Source organism: Gossypium hirsutum, chromosome A13 (assembly GCF_007990345.1).
Source record: "Gossypium hirsutum isolate 1008001.06 chromosome A13, Gossypium_hirsutum_v2.1, whole genome shotgun sequence".
Classification (NCBI taxonomy): Eukaryota; Viridiplantae; Streptophyta; class Magnoliopsida; order Malvales; family Malvaceae; genus Gossypium; species Gossypium hirsutum.
This window is the reverse complement of record NC_053436.1, coordinates 89,698,596-89,719,425: the sequence shown is the minus strand read 5'-3', so window position 1 is coordinate 89,719,425 and position 20,830 is coordinate 89,698,596. Positions and strand designations below refer to the sequence as shown.

Below are 20,830 nucleotides of genomic sequence, written 5' to 3'. Positions count from 1 at the left end.
TGGTGCCGCCACTACCCTTTTCACTCAGTCGATTATAGTGTAAGTGTTTGCTCCCCCAATCAGTTTTTGCTAAGTATCGATTAATTTGTTCCTCACTTCTTCCAATTGATTTTGGTAGAATTAGTATCAAATTCCAGTCCTTTGGATCACTGTCGATTTGCTCCTCAGGTGAGAGACTTTGGTAAATGTTCTTGATCTTAGTTGGTCGAATGGTCATAGTTAAGGGAAGGGGGACTTGTGTTGGATACAAGTCACCTGTTATTCTGGTTTTAATAATTAAGATTGGTGCAGATCTAGGAGTTGATCGTGGTTAGTGATTAAAGAAGGGACTGTTATAACTTGTCGCGCAAGGTAAGGTAAAGAATGAAGTTTCAGTTTTGGTAAAGATATGTATTAAGCATGCGATTAATTGAAAGGTGGTATCGATTGTAGGTTTAGGGCTAAGAAAATCGGGCACAATTTATTACCAGGTGTGTACATATACTGCACACACAAGTAGATCAGCAAAAGCCGAAATGCCGAAAAGCTGAAAGTTTGGCTATGGTAGTCTTACAAGTGCGCGAACACTCGTAAAGGGGAAACCGATAGGTTGCCTGAGGCCCAGGGGCGATTCTATAGACTTGGGCTGTGAATTGGCCAACCGGGCCAGAATGGGCTAAATGGGCCCGATGGGCTGTTGGGCCCATAATAGGCAAAAATTGATAATTGATGCTATGTAATGAAAAATTGTGTGTGAGTATGACTATAAATGTGATTTGGGCCTAATGGACATATGAATGTGATTTAAGCCTAATGGGCCATATAAATATGATTGGGCATAATGGGCCATATGAAAGAGATTGGGCATAGTGGCCATATACAGGTATGTGGATTCATCTAGGCTTGTAAGGGGTTCTTGGGCCTAGTATATGACAACTACTTAAACTGACATAAAACTTAGTTAATTAATTAAAGGCCGTGGACAAGTCATAGGGTTAAGGTGTGGCAACGGGTGTATGCATGTCTAGGATTGAATCTAGGGAGAGCTTGGTACTTAAGCGGTCTTAATGACTCACCTCCTCTTCTCTGGAATCCTACCTGGTGCATAGTATTCGTTCATCTTAGCTCACGGGATTTGTTAACCAGCCAAGATAAGTAAAAACCCGTAATAAAAAATTACCAAAATGCCCCTAAGGGTGAAAATGTAAGATATATGGATGTTACATTTATAACTGCTGCATACATATGATATCCTGTTTAGGTTGCATAGGGGTTGGGAATTATAGAACAGAGGAAGTATATGAGGGTCGCATGGTTGCTTGACAACCATGGATCCACCGACGACTTTTAAGCCCAATCTGTGACTGGCAGCTTCCTACAATGAAGGTAGTTCCGAAACCGGGTTACCATTAATGTGTATAGATTGGGTGGATCGATAATTATATCCCCACATGATGTGTAATAGGGGACGAAGCTGATGTGTATCGGTTGGATTATTGGGGTGGGTTGCACTGCATTGCATTGCATGTTGTATGGTGATTGATGGATGCTTGTTACTCGTCGAGGGTTGTACACATTGAGTTTCCAAAAACTCACCCCCTCTTTTATTTTTATCAGGTGATGCTTAGTAGGAGGTTCGATATCTAGAGGGACTTTGGGTAGCCAGCTAGCAATACAACTTGGACTTGTTTTAAAGCATATAGGATTGGTTTATTAAGTAATCTTTTATTTAGTCGGGGTATAATAAGGCCTCCCTTTTTGTTATTGTTTGGATTTTTAATTTCGTGTGTTGTAATTATAAGAAGTGGAACATGAATTTTCAAAATCATAGTTTTCTTTTAATAATACGTTTCCGCAACTAAATTTTTAAAGGATAAGCTTTCTTTAATTAAATGTTTTAAACAAAGTTCGCAACAGAAAAGAGATTTTACTAAGTAGTTAAGATGTAACTTTTTAAGGAAGGGTTTTCAATGAAACAAGGTTTTCGCTAAAACACTTCAATATGACATGCCAGATTCGGCCATAACGTCTAGGCCGGGTTTGAGGTATTACATTTAGTGGTATCAGAGCCCATGTTACAAAACTCGAGCTGTGAAGTGGGCCTTATTACTTGTTTCTTTTTTTGTGTTTTAAAAAAAATTGATCGAATTACAATGTTTTTAGAAATGGGGAAGTCTTGTTGAACAGCACACCGAGTCTCCGACGTCGAACCAAGTAAGTTCTTTTGTTCTTAAGCCGGTTTAAATTGTTATATAGTAGATAGCTAAAGGGCTACTTTAGGCGATTATGTTAGAATGGAACCGAAGCCCATAGGATATTTAAACTGTAGAGGATTTACGAAAACTGTAGATGATTTACGAAAACAACTCTCTTTTAATACTTTCATAAAACATCAGGTTAATTATTGAAACTAACTAAAACTTCATAAAATTTTTAATCCAAAAAATACGTGAATCGACGATGAGTGCTAGAAGAGGTGTGAGAGGCCATGGCCGAGGCCGCAAAAGTGTGAGGGCTGAATCGTCGGCATTGGGCCATGTGTCTAATGTTGGAGTAGAAGAGGCTTCGGCCTCACCCGTTGCTGAAAATGGACAGTACAATCGGGCCACAGGGGATGATGCATTGTCGCAGGCAATACTAAGGATTTTAGAGAGGGTTGTTGGGCCCAATAATGGCACGGGAAATTGGCGGTCCATTCCGGAGCAACTTCGATCAAGAGAGGCTGAGATCTTTAAAGGCGTGGCTAGTATGGCTCCTAACGTGGCTGATACTAGTTGGAGGCCACTGAAAGGATAATGGAGGACTTGAACTATTCACCGAAACAAAAACTGAAAGGGGCAGTGTCACTGTTTAAGGAATAAGCTTACCAATGGTGGCTGACAGTAAAAGAAGGCACTCAACTCGAGCAGATCTCTTGGGAGTTTTTCAAAGCTGTGTTCCAAGGAAAGTATGTAGGTGCGAGCTATATGGATGCTAGAAGGAAGGAGTTTCTGAACTTGACCCAGGAAAACAAATCTGTGGCGGAGTATGAGGTGAAATTTCTATATCTTGTTGGTATGCAAGAGTTATAGTGGCAACGGACTATAAGCATTGCGTTAGGTTTGAGGATTAGCTAAGAGATAGCCTCAAGGTATTGATAGCTCCACGAAGGGAGTGAGTTTTCTCGGAGTTGGTGGAAAAAGCAAAGATAACGGAGGAGGTGAAGCGCACTAAGTGCCTAAATCAAGAAAAGGAAAAGGGGTAAGAACAAGAGGGAGGCTATGACTCCTGGTGTTGGACAGAGGCCTAGGGCTAAGGCCAGAGTTAATGGACCAGTTAGGGTAGGGCCTCCTGCTACTAATCCAGGGGTGCCACCTTGTGCTGATTGTGGGAGGAGCCATGGAGGCGAGTGTTGGAAGAGGACGGAAACTTGTTTAGCTTGTGGATATATGGAGCATAGGATCAGAAATTGCCCTAGAATGCCAACTCAGGTGCTAGTTACGGGCCGAGGTGGTGCTCAGCCTCCAAGGGGTGGTCAACTACCGCCAAGGGGTCGTGGGCAGGCCGGGGGCGGTAATGGCAATGGACGTGGACGTGGAGCACCAGGCAGAAATGCAGGCCATGCTAAGATAAGGCAGCTAGCTTTGGTTTATGCTGCTCGTCACCTAGAAGACGGAGATGCCCTAGATGTGATAACGGGTATGTTCTTTATATATGAGTTACCTTACACTTCATTGATTAATATTGGATCGACGCATTCATATGTTGCATACAATATGACTAAACCTTTGGGTGATATGTTTGAAATTACTTCAAATGAAATGACTGTGATAAATCTGTTAGGTCAGTCAGTGGGAGTGAATAAGATGTTTAAGGAGGTACCCTTAGTAGTTCAAGGGGTTACCTTTTTAGCGGACTTGATAGAGTTACTGTTTAGTGAGTTTGATTTAATCTTGGGTATGGACTGGCTGGTGAAACACCGAGCTACCTTGGATTGCGCTGCAAAATGAATGGTGTTAAGAACGGTGGAGGATAAGGAGGTGGTGGTGATTGGTGATTGGTGAATGCCGTAATTATCTGTCAAACGTGATTTCAGTATTAAGGGCTGAGAAGTTGGCACGAAAGGGATGCGAAGCCTATTTGGCATACATTAGTGACATGGAGGTTAAGATCCCTACTGTTGAGGAGTTGAGAACAGTTAGAGAATTCCCTGATGTTTTCCCCAAGGAGCTGTTTGGGTTGCCCCCCAACCGAGAGGTAGAATTTGGAATTAAATTATTACCTGGTACAGCTCCAATATCCATCGCCCCTTATCGGATGGCACCAAAAGAGTTGGTGGAACTTAAGACACAGATTCAAGAATTGTTAGATCAAGGATTCATTCGACCAAGTGTATCTCCGTAGGGAGCACCAGTGTTATTCGTGAAGAAGAATGATAGGATGTTGCAAATGTGCATCGACTACCGGCAGTTAAACAAGTTAACTATTAAAAACAAGTACCCTCTTCCTAGAATCGATGATCTTTTTGATCAGTTTAAGGGAGCTTCTATTTTCTCGAAGATTGACTTGTGTTCGGGGTATCACCAGTTGAGGGTTAAGGAGGCGGATATTCATAAGACAGCTTTCAGAACTCATTATGGGCACTACGAGTTCTTGGTGATGCCATTCGGGCTGACGAATGCACCTGCTGCTTTTATAGATCTTATGAATCGGGTCTTCCAACCCTACTTGGGCTAGTTTGTGGTAGTTTTTATAGATGACATTTTGGTGTACTCAAGGGATGAGGATGAGCATGATGCGTACTTAAGGATTGTGTTACAGACTTTGAGGGAGAAGCAGCTGTATGCCAAATTCAGTAAGTGTGAATTTTGGCTAAGGGAGGTTACTTTGCTAGGACATGTGGTGTTAGCTGAGGGGATTAAGGTGGATCCCCTAGAAACTGAAGCAGTGTTAGACTGGAAAACACCTAAGTCAGTGTCGAAAATCCAAAGTTTTCTGGGCTTGGCAGGGTATTATCGATGGTTTGTCGAGGGCTTTTCAGTAATTAATGCACCCTTAACTAAGTTGTTGAGGAAATAGGTATCATTTGTTTGGACGGACAAGCATAGGAGAGTTTTGAAAAACTTAAGAAGGTTTTAACTGAGGCCCCTGTGTTGATTCAGCCAGAGCCTGGGAAGGAGTTTACGGTTTATAGTGATGCATCGCATGTGGGCTTGGGATGTGTATTGATGCAAGAAAGGAAGGTGGTTGTGTATGTGTCACAACAACTTAAAACTCATAAGGTGAATTACCCAACCCATGACTTGGAACTAGCTGCGGTGGTTTTCGTACTAAAAATATAGAGGCATTACTTATACAGGGAGAAGTGTACAATTTATTCGGACCATAAGAGTTTGAAGTACCTCCTTACCCAAAAGGAGCTCAACCTTAGGCAGCGTAGGTGGGTGAAATTATTGAAGGATTATGATTGTACGATTGAATACCATACTGGCAAAATGAATGTGGTAGCCGACACGTTGAGCCGTAAGGTTAAGTCAGACTTGAGGGCTATGCTTTCCTGTTTAAGTTTGTTGGATGATGGTAGCTTGTTAGCTGAGCTTCAAGTAAAACCGAGGTGGATCAAGCATATAAGGAGTATGCAATTGATGGATGAGACCTTGGGTGCTCGTTTTAGACAAGTAGAGAATGAGGAGGCATCGGACTTTGGGATAAATAATGAAGGAGTGTTGTGTTTCCATGAGAGAATGTGTATATCTAAGGACAATGATCTAAGATAGACTATTCTACGGTAAGCACATAGTAGCCTCTATATTATGCATCTTGGTGGAAACAAGATGTATCAGAATTTGCGTGAGCTTTACTGGTGGCCTAGACTTAAGTGCGAGGTTATAAAGTCCGTAAGTAAATGCTTGGTTTGTCAAAAGGTGAAGGTGGAGCATCAGTTGCCTTCAGGATTGCTTCAGCCAGTAAAGATTCCACTTTGGAAGTGGGAAATGATCATTATGGACTTTGTTAGTGGGCTACCCTTAACGCCTACTAAGAAAGACTCGATATGGGTCCTAGTGGATCGGTTAACCAAGTCTACCCATTTTGTACCAGTTCGTATTGACTACTCATTACAAAAGCTAGCTAGGTTGTATGTGGCGGAGATTGTAAGATTGCATGGAGTGCCAGTGTCCATAATATCCGATAGGGACCTACATTTCACTTCACAATTTTGGAAGATGTTGCATGAGGCATTGGTACTAGGTTGAACTTCAGTACGGCATTTCACCCTCAAACTGATGGACAGTCAGAAAGGGTGATCCAAGTATTGGAAGATATGTTGTAGGGATGTGTGATTAAGCTCCGAGGTAGCTGGGAAGACTATTTGCCGTTTGTCGAATTTGCGTACAATAATAGCTATCAAGCAAGTATTGGGATGGCTTTATATGAAGCACTGTATGGGCAAAGGTGTCGAACTCCAACATGTTGGACGGAGTTGGGCGAACAAAGAGTTTTGGGCCCTGAGTTAGTAGCAGATACTGAGAATAAGGTGAAGTTGATTCGGGATCAATTGAAGGAAGCCTCGGATAGATAGAAATCGTATGCTGACCTTAAGCGTCGTGAGATAGAGTATGCAGCAGGGGACTGAGTTTTCCTTAAGGTCTCTCCGTGGAAAAAGGTATTAAGGTTTGGACAGAAGTGGAAGCTAAGTCCAAGGTTCATTGGGCCATATTAGGTTGTAAGGCGGATAGGGCCAGTCGCTTATCAATTGGAGTTACCTCCTGAACTGAGCCAGATCCACGACGTGTTTCATGTTTCCATGCTGAGACGGTATCACTTAGATCCTTCACATGTAGTAGCGGTTGAGGAAATCGAGGTCAGGCCAGACCTAACTTTCAAGGAAGAGCCCATCCAAATAATTGGTCATGAGGTTAACATACTGAAAAGGAAGTCCGTTCCATTAGTCAAAGTGCTTTGACATAATCACAAGGCTGAGGATGATACTTGGGAACCTGAGAAAGCGATGCGACGACAATATCCTCAACTGTTTAAATTAGGTAAAATTTCGAGGATGAAATTTCTTTTAGGGGGTAGAGTTGTAACGCCCTAAAAATCCCGAAATCTCAATTTCTTCTCTTTTTTTGTGCTTAGCATTTCTGATTAAGTGTTAATTATGTGATGGTAGGTCTCAGTCAAGGTTTGAGTTCGAACCTAGGGGTAAAAGAAATTATAGTTTCATTATTAAAAGAACCCTGATGGCAAGTTGGCGGGCTTTTGAATAAATGAAGGGAAAATTGGATAGAAAAGAGCCTGCTAGCCCAGGGGATAAGTGGCGTGTTACTAGTGTCAGAGGTCTGGGTTCGAATCCCACTTTGCTTAAAAGAGGGATTTATTTTTGCTAAAAGATGGACAAAGGTAGCGCTGGATATGAACTCTGTAGGGTGTGATAAGAGGAGAAATTTGAGGAGATGATCAAGGGGTTATCAGGGAGAAAAACGAGAAGATGAGGAGTGAGGAAAAGATGGAGCCGAATTAGGAATTTGGGCTTAGAAAATTTGGCTATAAAGGCTATATGTAGGTGCCGAATGGGAGGTTGCCAGGCTAATGCCGAATTCTCCTTCCCCTTGTTGCCAGAAACCCTTTTTCTTAAAAGCCGAAGATCCTTGTTTTTCTTTCTTTTCCTTGTGCCGATTTCCCATCCTTCCTCTACTCAATTTTCCTTGATTCACTTTTGGTTTAGCGGACTTCTTCTTCCCTTTTTCCTTGATGCCGAATAATCTTTTGTTTGCCATACAACCCTACAGGGCCGAATACCTTTTTGGCCGAATACCCTTGATGCCGACACTATCGTTTTCACTCAGTCGATTCTAGTGTAAGTGTTTGCTCCCCCAATCGATTTTTACTAAGTATTGATTATTTTGGTCCTCACTTCTTCCAATCGATTTTGGTAGGATTAGTATCAAATTCCAGTCCTTTGGATCCCTGCCGATTTGCTCCTCAGGTGAGAGACTTTAGTAAGTGTTCTTGATCTTAGTTAGCCGAATGGTCATAGTTAAGGGAAGAGGGACTTGTGTTGGATACAAGTCACCTATTATTCTGGTTTTAATAATTAAGATTGGTGCAGATCTAGAAGTTGATCGTGGTTAGTGATTAAAGAAAGGACTGTTATAACTTGTCACGCAAGGTAAGGTAAATGGTAAAGTTTCGGTTTTGGTAAAGATATGTATTAAGCATGCGATTAATTGAAGGGTGATATCTATTGTATGTTCGGGGCTAAGAAAATCACAACACGCTTTATTACCAAGTGTGTACATACACTGCACACACAAGTAGATCAGTAAAAGCTGAAATGCTGAAAAGCGAAAAAGTCGAAAAGCCGAAAGTTCGGCTACCGTAGTCTTGCGAGTGCGAGAAAACTCGTAAGGGGGGAACCGATAGGTTGCCTGAGGCCAAGGGGCGATTCCATGGACTTGGGCTGTGAATTGGCCAACCGGGCCAGAATGGGCTAAATAGGCCCGATGGGCTGTTGGGCCCATAATAGGAAAAAATTAATAATTGATGTTATGTGATGAAAAATTATATGTGAGCATGACTGTAAATGTGATTTGGGCCTAATGGCCATATGAATGTGATTTGGGCCTAATGGGCCACATAAATATGATTGGGCCTAATAGGCTATATGAAAGAGATTGGGCTTAGTGGGCCATATACATGTATATGGATTTGTTTGGGTTTGTACGGGGTTCTTCGGCCTAATATATGACAACTGCTTAAACAGACATAAAACTTAGTTAATTAATTAAAGACCGTGGACAAGTCATAGGGTTAAGGTGTGGTAACGGGTATATGCATGTCAAGGATTGGATTTAGGAAGAGCTTGGTACTTAAGCGGTCTTAATGACTCACCTCCTCTTCTCTGGAATCCTACCTGGTGCATAGTATTCGTTCATCTTAGCTCACGGGATTTGTTAACGGTCCAAGGTAAGTAAAGACCCGTAATAAAAGAAAATTATCAAAATACCTAAAAATGACCAAAATACCCCTAAGTGTTGAATGTAAGATTTATGAATGTTACATGTATAACTGCTGTATACATACGATATTCTGTTTAGGTTGCATAGGTGTTGGAAATTATGTAACGGAGAAAGTATATGAGGGTCACATGGTTGCTTGACAACCGGGGATCCACCGACGGCTTTTAAGCCTAATATGTGACTGGCAGCTTGCTGCAATAAAGGTATTTCCACAACCGGGCTACCATTAATGTGTATCGATTGGATGGGTCGATAATTATATCTCCATATGATGTGTAACGGGGGACGGAGCTGATGTGTATCGGTTGGATTATTGGGGTGGGTTGCACTGCATTGTATTGCATCTTGTATGGTGATTGATGAATGCTTGTTACTTGTCGAGGGTTGTGCACACCGAGTTTTCGAAAACTCACCCCCTCTTTTATTTTTCTTAGGTGATGCTTAGTAGGAGGTTCGATGTCTAGAGGGACTCTGGGTGGCCAGTTAGCAATACAACTTGGACTTGTTTTAAAAGCATATAGGTTATTGGTTTATTAAGTAATCTTTTATTTAGTTGGGATTGTAATAAGGCCTCTCCTTTTGTTATTGTTTAGATTTTTAATTTCGTAGTTGTAATTATAAGAAGTGGAACATGGATTTTCTATACCATAGTTTTATTTTAATACTACGTTTTCGCAACTAAATTTTTAAAGGATAAGTTTTCTTTAATCAAATGTTTTAAACAAAGCTTCACAACAGAAAAGAGATTTTACTAAGTAGTTGAGATCTAACTTTTTAAGGAAGGGTTTTCAATGAAACAAGGTTTTCGTTAAAACACTTCAATGTGACACGCTAGATTCGGCCATAACGTCTGGGCCGAGTTTTGGGTGTTACTCTTTCTTCACATTTCCACTAGTCCCATGGCTTTGAAGGAACTTGTAGAATATATATCCTATATCGTTGCCTAATAGTGAGTGGCCCATTGCTTTTTCCTTTATTTGTTGGTGGTTGTGGCGTTGCCGAAATCAATTCATTTTTCAGGGTGCTAGTAGCAGTAGTTTGGAGGTGGTTTCGATGAGTATGAGTTGGGCGAGATGTCTTTGGAAGGATTGGAATTGGAGTACTGTTGCTGCTGGCGTTGGTTCTATCGTTCAGTGGCATCTATCGGAGAAGGGTTGGCTTAAAATTAATACGGATGGAGTGTGTGGTGGTAGCTGTCAACGTTTTTCTGTTGGAGGTGCTTGTCGAGGTTCCACTGGGGACTGGCATTTTGGTTTTGCAACAACGTTAGGGACATTCTCAGTTTTTCAGACGGAGGCGAGGACTTTGTACGAATGTCTCTGACTCGCTTGGAAGCACGGCTATCGTCGTGTCGAGCTAGCCTGTTGGTTGTGCTGTGAATGGTAACCTCGTAGAGCTGCGGCTTTTATCTCAACTCTTTTGTTGGAACTGGTCGGTTATGATACGTCATGTTCATCGTACTACTAACTGTGCTGCCGATCATATGGCTAAACTTGCAGGCATTGTTGAACAAATGCGGGTGTTTGTTCAGCCGCCTGGTTTGATCTTGAATATTCTTGCACAAGATATTTTTGGTTTATATGTTGGTTTTTAATTATTTTTAAAAATTTAATGGCAAAATTTAACTTGAAATAATAAAGATCAAACTAACACAAAATGTGAAAGTTATAAACATTCGATATTATGTTTTTATTGCGATGAACAATTTTGGGACGCAACAAAAAAGCGCAAAGCACAGTGAAATGATAATTTTTTGAATGAGAAAAAAAGGGAAAATTAGCTAATAAAAAAATAGAAAATTAAGGTAATAATTTGATTTTAAGGAAAGAAACAAAAAATGCATATTAAAAAAGTACTTTTTACAAAATATTTTTTTATTGCATTGGTTTTTTAGTTAGATTGTTAAAGGTTAGTGGTTTTATTTTTAACATTCAGGTTTGATTCTTCTCCTACTCATATTTGTATTTTTTATTTAATATTGTTTTATTATTTATTTTTAATTAATAAATATATTAATTTTAAAGTTTTTTAATTAATAAATTTTTTATTTATATAAATAAAATAATAATTATATAATTATATAATAAAAATATAATTTATATATATCGTAATGTTAGTAATACTTTTAATTAATAATCTCTTTATTTATATATATTTTAACATAACTATATATATAAAATATATATTTTTAATTACTTATTTATCATTTTATCTATATAAATAAAATAATTATTAATTATTATTTTTAAATAAAATAATATTAAATAAAAAATAAAAATACTGAGTATAAGAAAAATCGTTAACAGTTAACTGACAAAAAAAAAACTAAGGGTGTGTTTGTTTGCCAGGAAAATGTTTTCTTGATTTTCTGGTGTTTGTTTGACTGAAAAGCTTTTACATGGGGAAAATATTTTCACAATCACGGGTAAAATGCCTAAGGTTTTAAGGAAAATGTCTTACAGAATTTTTTTCCGTAAGACATTTTCCAACTCTCATCAGGCTTCCCCCTTACACCGTTCTTCATCTTGTTTCTTCTCCATCCAGGTACGTTCCTCCTACTTCTTCTATCATCTTTTAATTTCATTTTTTCCTAGCTTTTCACAAATCTTCTTTTCTCAGGGCTACTGTTTCGTTTCGGTGGTTCCAACTCTCACCAATCTTTCCTAGCCAAGCCGTTCTTCATTTTCTTTCTTCTTCATCCAGGTAACTCTGCTTCCTTCTACTTCCTCTGTTTGTTGTTTGCTGCAATTTGTTGTTGTTTGCTGCAATTCTACTAATAATCGAAACTAGGGCATTCCTTCTTACCAAAAACAAAAACCCCTTTTATAAGTATTTTTAGTTAGAGTTGAAGAAATCATTTCGGCTGGATTTGCAGGAGAATCAACTCATTTAGAAAGTCCCATCTAGAAAGCTAGAAGCTTGCACCAGTAGCCAGATTAAGAGATCTTAAAGACCCTTTTTTTTTCACATAAAACATTGACCTTTTGTCTCTTCTTGAAGTCATAAGGGGATTATCGACTGATCAATCCAACGCAATAATCCCCACTAGGTATCAAGCTCGATTCGGGATCACTAACAGAGTCGAAAAGAAACAGAGTTTCCTTACTAAAAACAAAGTTAGAAAGCCTCATACGCCCAGGCTTAGGTCAATGATAAGATAAAGAAGCTTTAAGTTTTAAGATTCGGTAAACTTATTTGGGTTTTGGGTGCCATGAACTTTTTTACCTTTAATTCTCATTCTTAGCTTTGGGTTGGTTCTTATTTCTCGTTGAAAAGCTATGAACTTTACTAGTCTTTGCCCGAGTTTTAACCAAACATAATGAAACAAGAGAATGGTCTGCTTTTGTATTTCTGTTGATTGAAATGAAATAGCAGCATGTTTTTCAAATGAAGGACTAGTGATTTTCTTGACATATATACATTAGTTAGATCGATTTTAGAATCAAAGGATCAAGCATGAGAGCCTCTTCTCTTTTCTCTTTGGTGGTCAATTGGTAGTAATGATGAATGTTCTTTAAAACTTTAAAACTTTTATGACGCTTCTGGGGAAAAAGACCAGTCTTAGCAAGCAGCATTTATAGGATAAGCTGTTCTGGATTTATTCTGCTTTTTTTTTCACAAGACCTTGTTTGGTTTTGTTGTTTGCTGCAATTTGGTTTAGCCTTTTAATGCCGAATAGTTGTTTGTTGCAATTTGCTGTTTGCTGCAATTAATTAGTTGTAAGTTTATTTGTAACCACTTCATATTAGACATGCCAAATAGCTTTTGTCTTTCTGTTCATGTTGGAAATAAATTTTAGTTTTGAAAATGAGTTTTTTTTGCCACTAACACTGTCCACCTCGATTATTTAAGGAATCGAAACTTGGGGTTTAGTCCTACTTTTTAATTTAATCAGAGTATTGCTTTTCAGTTTTCATTTGGTTGTTTTGAATTTCTTGATATGGAATTGTAGCTGGAAAACTGAACTGACTTGGTAGCTTGTTTCTTAGGCTCCGTTTGTTTTTGACAATCGATAATGGATGTTGCTTTTGTTTTTACATGATTGAATTCTGCTACTCTGTTGACCATAACATGCAAAAATTTGTGTGCTTGTTGTTTTGTTCAATTTTTGTTGCTTTCTATTTGTAGGGTTAATAACATGTGTAATTTCTTTGAAAACACATAATAGTTAAGGGAAGGAGCAATGTGATGTTGAGGTTATCGACCGACATGCTAGATATGGTTCACATGTATAAATTTGGTGCATGGGTAGCACGAAGTTGGCATATAGACAAAGAGTTGTTATTTTGTTGTATGGTTTATTTATTTATTTCATAAAACCATGAAATAATTCAATAAGTTGTTATCTAAAAATCAACCAAAAACAGCTAATTTGAGTGTTGGAAATTGTAAATGTAAGAACCGGCAAAAATACCATACTAAATTAATTATAGACATATATGTACCAAGACTTGTACTATAATTTGTTTGTTGTAATCCTAGTTTGTTCTTAAAAGAAGAATCCAAAGCAGCTTCCTTCTGTTTTGGCCCTATGACAGATACAAATTTTATTTTTTTTTCCTTCTTGTTTTTGCCAGTTGTATATAACACCAATATTATTATTTTCATGAAAAATTCTAATATAATGATGTGATTTAATTTTTGGTACAAAAATTTATAGGTTAATAGTTGATGTATTGATAGTTATATTTCTATATATTTATTTAAAAAATTTTTAATAACATGTTATGATCCAATTTGATATATAAAATATATATTTTTAAAAAATAAAATATAAAAACTAATTATTCTATATACATGATGCTTATAAAGTATTTCACTATTATCAAGTAATAACGATACTTATTTTATAGAATTACATTTACTATGTAGTTTTAATATTTAACATTTAAAATATTTTGTAAAAAATTATGACTTATTTATCCATATATATTAAAATTATTAACGTACATATTGCATCAAATCAATAAATTGGAAGCTTTAGGCAACCAGTAGGGATACATATTCATTCCATTGACTAAATTCAAATTTATTATTAGATATATTACTAGGATAGGATAATCTTTTTATTTTTTTTAGATAATCTATTCCATCCTCAGGCTTCTAAGGCATTCAAATTTATTCTCTCTATTTTGATTTAATTCTAGTTAAATTATCAAAAAAAATAATTACAATTATTATTTTTTGTGCCAAATTATAGTAATAAAATTAAATGTTGAAATATATTTTTCTAAGTCTTTATACATTACATACATTTAAAATTTAATCCTTATTTTTATTTTCAAGTTAGTCTCTCTACTTTTTGGATTTAAAAATTTAAATCTAATTATTTGTATGACTTTTTAAAATTTTAAAAAATAAATTCACTTAATAATCATGTAATAATAAATATAATATTGAAAAGTGTTTTTGACTTGGAAGTTAATTATAATTATAATTATTTATTATTGGTTTTATTATTTTCTTTTTTCTCTTTTAAGACAAACTATAATGGGTATGGATTATAAATATTTGACACTACAAACAATATAATCCACTAATTTAAAGCTTGTTTGAAGGACCCTGACCACCACTAGTATTTTGTCCATCAAAATTATAAAATTAAATTGCACTATTAATATTGAATTAGTTTACATCATTCTGTCTATTTGATTTAAGTTTCCTCTTTCGCTTTATAATTTTAACTAAATTCATGGTTTAACTTAATGCTTCCAAGCTCAAGAAAGAGAGCTAATCCTTGAGACCGGGTAGGGGAAAAGGGATATGGTTAAAATTTTAGGTTAAAATATTTGAGTCGGGTTCAGACTAAAATTTTTTTATCCAAAGCTCAAATATTTTTAAAACAGGTTTTATTTTTAAGTTCAAACTCTTTTTTTGATTTATAATTTTTATTCAAACATTTTCATATTTGTATGTAGTCATGGTAACTTTATTCATATATGTGATCTTATGATAAGCTTGCATCCTTTTTGTAGTGATCAAAAATTTGTGTGTCATTATTTTGTATAGATGGATCGTAATCAAGATCAAAATGCAATTGTCGGAGTTGTGGCTTCAGTTTTAGCTTTTGGGGCTCTTTAGATTAAAAAATTAAAAACTAGGAAGGAAATTGCTTCTCACCCTCGTGTGAATCGAGATTATGAAAGGGAAAATTATATTAATAGTATTTTATATAGTGGTGACCAACATTGTATTAATCTGATAAGGATGAAATCGATTGCCTTTTTTAATTTTTGTGATATTCTTAGTAGGAATAATTTGTTACAATCAACTAAGTCTGTGAATATTAGGGAGCAAGTAGTTATATTTTTACATATAATTGGTCATAATGTAAGGTTTCGAGTGATTGGATCTAGATATTATAGATCAACTAGGACAATTCACCGTTACTTTAGGGTTGTATTGAGAGCTATTTTGAAATTGTATAAACTAGATATTAGATTACCTGATGAGTCAACTCCTAGTGAAATCAGAAATAATCCAAGATTTTATCCTTATTTTAAAGATTGTATTGGAGCATTAGATGGAACTCATGTTCGTGCATCCGTTCCACTTAACATTCAAGGAAGATTTCGTAACCGTAAAGGGGGGACGACACAAAATGTATTGGCTGCCATCATATTTGATTTGAAATTTTCTTATGTTCTAGCTGGTTGGGAAGGTAGTACACATGATTCTTGTATTTTAAGTGATGCACTTTCAGACCCAAGAGGATTAAGAATTCCGGAAGGTAAGAATTAACATTAAATACCAAATAGTTCTATTAAGCTCATAATTTATTAGGAATTTTATGTTTTGTAAATTGTAGGTGTCGAAACTCCCCTTTTTATTTAAAATTTTAATTTTAATGAAAAACGGGAGGAACCGACTTTTGAAAAACAAATACATGGAGTCACTATCGATCCTTTTGTTTTGGTGTGATCGGGTCACCTAAGAATTTGGTTGTTTTAATTAAACATTTTTTGGTTCACTAAAACAACGATTCTAGTCTACGAAAATATGAGAAAATGGGCTCGGGAGTCGGTTATGTATGAGGAAGGATTAGCACCCTCACTACGCCCAAAATTGGTACCAAATCGATTAAATGCTGTCCTTATGTCTAAAATTAAAAATGTTTTTGAAATGCGGTTCTGTTAATAACATTTGAATAAACCGAGTTGGTTGCTAAAAATCTTCTTGTTTCGACATCCGAAAGTTTATAATTTGAAATTAACAAAAGGATGCCCAACTATTTGGTCCAACGAAAAATCGAAACCCAGCACAGTAGGGCACGATTCCTCAAATTTCCAAACATCGAACATTGCCTCACCTTAGAAAATACGAGTGAAATTCTGAAGGAATCTTCGATTGTTTTGAGCGAATGAAAAAGTGCAACCCAGCACGATAGGGCTCGATTATCAAATCGCCAAACATCGAACATCGCCTTCGTTTTAAAAGGTTTTTAATAAACATGAATGAAAACCTAAGGGAATATTCGATTGTTTTGAACAAATGAGAAATCACAATCCAGCACGATAGGGCATGATTCCCGAATTGTCAAACACCGAGTATTACCTTCGTTTTAAAGGATTTTTAAAAGACCTGAGTGAAATTTTGGAGGGATATTTGATTATTTTAAACAAACGAGAAATTGCAACCCAACACGATAGGGCACGATTCCACGAATTGCCAAAAATCGCATATCGCCTTCGTTTAAGGGATTTTAAAAGATATGAGTGAAATTTTGAAGTGATATTCGATTATTTTGAGCAAATGCAAAATTGCAACCCTGTAACAGCCCGATTTTGGGCCTAATCGGAACAATGGTTTCGGGACCACTATTCTGAGGCCAGAGAAAATTATTTTAGTATTATTTTATGTGTTATAATATAATTTTATAAGTGCATGTAAATTTTGGTAAGTTAATTTTAGCAATTTCTAGTCCAATTTCGAAAAAGGACTAAATCGCGTAAAAGGTAAAAGTTGTGTTTTAATACCTAAAGGTGTTAAATTGCCTTGTATCTTAAATTGGGGGTCTCTAAAGTGAAATTAGGCCATTGAAATTGTGATGGCCGGCCATGGGAGACAAAAAAATTGTTGAAAAGTCAAAATTAGGTGAAGTTGGTCACCAATTTTGACTAGTTTTATTATTAACAAATTAAAAAGAAAAAGCTATCATTTTTCTTTTCTCCTCCACTGAAAATGGCAGAAAAGCTCTGAAATATCAACCACTTACATCCCTTGCTAGTAAGTGATTTTTAATGTCTTTCTTGATGATTTTTACATTTTTAGAACCCCTAAAGCATGAGCTTTCATATGAGGGGTCTATTTTGCAAAATGATGAAGAGTCTAGGGTTTTTCCATGAGAGTAAATGTGTTGTTTGCTGTGTTTTTATGGAAGATTATGAGTCCTAGTTGTCTAATAAACAACTTTTGTGAAAGAAATTGCATGAAAACACCTTTAAAAGGGCTAGATTGCTAAGTTGTAAAATGAGTTGTAAATGTGTGAAATATTTGAAATTATGAGTTGCTATAGTTATGAAAATGGTTCATCTAGACTCAAGGAGGAAAGAAATGTGATAAAAATTATTTTACGAGCCTAGGGGTAATTTGGTAATTTTGGCAAAATTGTAAAAATTGCTCAAGTTGTCAATGGACTAATTTGATCAGTACATTGTTTTAATAAGTTGAATGTGATATTTTTAGATGATGAAAATCGAGATTTGGACCTAGAACGGAAAGAAATCGATTAAGGGATAATTACGTCTTTTTTTACCTTTGTGGTATCGAGGTAAGTTCATATGTAAATGTTGGTAACATAGTTATTATTTTAAATGTTTTGATGTTATTTAAATGATATGATAATTATTATGAGATATTATACTTGTAATAATTGTTTGATAATATGTCAAATTATATGATATACTTAGAAAATGTGAAATACTACCGAGTATTGGTATCGGCATTCCGTAGAAGATGGTTGAGACACATGATTGGGAAAAAGGTCCCCTTGAACCTTAGGAATAGATTAGGATACAAGTGACATGTCACTGGAATATTTGGGCATCCGAGCTCGTTGAGTTGAGTCCGAGTTCACTTATGGATGCGAATGTTCGAACTCGTTGAGTTGAGTCCGAGTTCGTGAGATGTAACTAGGCATCCGAGCTCGTTGAGTTGAGTCCAAGTTCACTTATGGATGCGAACGTCCGAGCTTGTTGAGTTGAGTCCGAGTTCACTTATGGGCGGGTTACATGGTAGCTTGGCTATATATGTGGCACTTATGTGCAAACTTTCCATGTATCCGAATTATAGTCCGATGTGTTCAATGGGTAAAATTCTACTCAAATGAAGGAATACTCGAGATGAAAGGGACGTATTGATAAATGTTGTGAAATGGATACTTTGAACAGGTATGTACTTAACCCTCGGGTTGAAAACTCGACATAACAACAAAATGGTAAGATGGTAAATGAAAATGTGATATGAATGTCTCGGTGATGATTATACAAATGATGTTGTATTAATTTTGTGAACAATGATCATGAATGAGTAATTTAGCCTTGACAGATTTGAGTTACTGCAGTAGTGTAACTTTGAAAATACACTAAAAATAGTGGAAAATGAGTTAGAGGCAGAATAAAATATGGGATTAAAGCTTAATGAGTCTATTTTCACATGAAAGAAACAGGGGAAGAAAAAGAATTCCATATTGTGTGATATTTGAATTCTTGTGAAACAGGGTCTGAATAAATTCAAGATCACTCTGTAACTATCGAGTTAGAAATCGGGTTGCAAGGCACGACATATATACCCGCAACTGTGGGTAAGGACGAAGGAAATATCACTTATGTATGGTCTTTCGGAGGAGAAGTCGTTGGTTGCTTTGGCTGTTCTTGTAGGTGCTTTGGTTCTTGCTGCCACTTTCACAGGTGCTGCGGCAATGAGGGAAAGGAGGTTAGACTTTTATAGATAAGCAATTTGACTTTATAAATTCACCAAAAATTGTAAAACAATTATTAAGAGTCATACCTTACATGCATGGATTCCTTATTGAGTCTATTTTTAGGGGAAATAAACGGCATGGTTGTTGGAATTTTGTACAGGGAGAAATTTGGTTCGTAGTGCACAGGGGTCAAAGTGGTCATACCCTGAAACAGGGGAGACTTTAACTAATAAACTGTACTAATTGGCCCAACCAAAAATTCTAGAAAAAAATTAGTAAGTAGAAATATGAGTCTAGTTTCAAGGGAAATAGACGAGAACATTATTCGAATCTTGTACTATGAGATAATTGAACTTTAGTACCGAAGGGTCGGAACTATCTGACAGTGAATCAGGGGTAACTTTGAGGAATAAAATGTACTATTTGGCTGAACCAAAAATTATGGAAATTTTATGGAAGAAAGAAAAATTAGTCTAGTTTCATGGAAAATTAACGGAACATAATTCGGAGTTTTGTAGCTCCAGATATAAATAATTTAGTGACTATTTCTCAGAAAGATAGCTTGTAGTGAACTTGAGAATATGTTGTAAATATTGATAAAAACAAGTTAATGAGTTGCTTATTGTTTTCATATGAACTTACTAAGAGAAAGCTTACCCCCCTTCTTTCCCATGTTTCCTAGGGTTGCCAGGTTAGCTCGGGTTGGAGTTCGTCGGAGATATTATCACACTGTCAAGCTAACATTATTGGTGTAGTGATTTCAAGTACTTTGAGCCTATGACATGTATAGGAGTTTAAATATTAGAGTATGTGATATGGCTTTAGCAATATGTGTTGGCCTATTTTGATTATCGGGTTGTAAATCCATTTTAATTATGCATGCATGTGCTTTGGTATTATGTGATGAGTTTATAATGATTATAGCATGAATGTGGTAAAGATGTGAGTAAAATCTATGATATCTATTGCATGTGAAATTTCCATAATCATGACATGTTAGGAATGTTTAAGTACCTAATTTTGCCATGTTGTATGTTATTGTATAAGTATGCGTGCATCTGTTGTAAGTGTGACAAAATGGCTTGGAAAATAGCCTTGTATTTGTCTAGGTTTTTGGAAACGGGTTCGGGACACGAGTGTGTCCCTAGCACACGGGCGTGTCCCTAGCACACGGGCGCGTGCTCTATACCCACACGGGCGTATGAAGCCTTGATGCAAGAGATTTTCTAAGTTTTTCATGAGTTCTCGGTTGGGTCCCGAACCACTCCAGATGTAAGTTTTGGGCCTCGTAAGCCCGTATATGGGACAAATTGTATGTGAAAAGAAAAGTTTTTAATTATTTGAGATTTCATGGCCCTGTTTAGTATAGAAGTGTTAGTAAAAGTCAGGTAGCACCTCGAACCCCGTCCCGGCGTCGGATGCGGGCGAGTGGTGTTACAAACCCAACATGTTAAGACACGATTCCGCAAATTGCCAAACATCAAATCTCGTCTTCGTTTTAAAGAGTTTTTAATGAATGATTATAAAGCTAGCTTAAGACGTATTAATTCGATTTGAAATAAGACGAAATTAATCATAAAAATTTGGGTTTTATAGAATCACATTTCAAAAATCAAGTGAAACGATGATATGGGGTAAAAGGCACATATGATGGTACGATGCTTGATGAACAAGAATATTAATCTACTTGCAGAATAAGCAATTAAAACATAATTAATCTAGAAATTATAGCCTAATTTCAATCATGTATGATGAGTAATTAACAATTCAATAAGATGGATACCATGCAAGGAATGTGTATATATATAACAACCAATAAAGTATATGCAAAACATAATGGAATTTAGAAGTCAAAGTGGTATAAGATTAATAAACAAGTGCTATATAAGTTGACAAGTTTGAATAGAAACTAGAAACATACATAACTATT

General features: G+C 36.5%; 1 long non-coding RNA gene across 2 annotated transcripts; it reads left to right on the top strand.

Annotated features, from left to right (window-relative positions):
- The first annotated feature begins 11,303 nt into the window (after positions 1–11,303).
- LOC107895140 (uncharacterized) lies at positions 11,304–19,878 on the top strand. 2 transcript variants are annotated; one of them, XR_001683426.2, is made up of 4 exons: positions 11,304–11,522; positions 11,598–11,681; positions 18,697–18,911; positions 19,583–19,878. It is a non-coding gene; the product is annotated as an uncharacterized lncRNA (long non-coding RNA). The 2 variants fall into 2 exon arrangements; XR_001683427.2 differs by lacking the exons at positions 18,697–18,911; positions 19,583–19,878 and adding an exon at positions 13,147–13,656.
- The last annotated feature ends 952 nt before the right edge of the window (positions 19,879–20,830 follow it).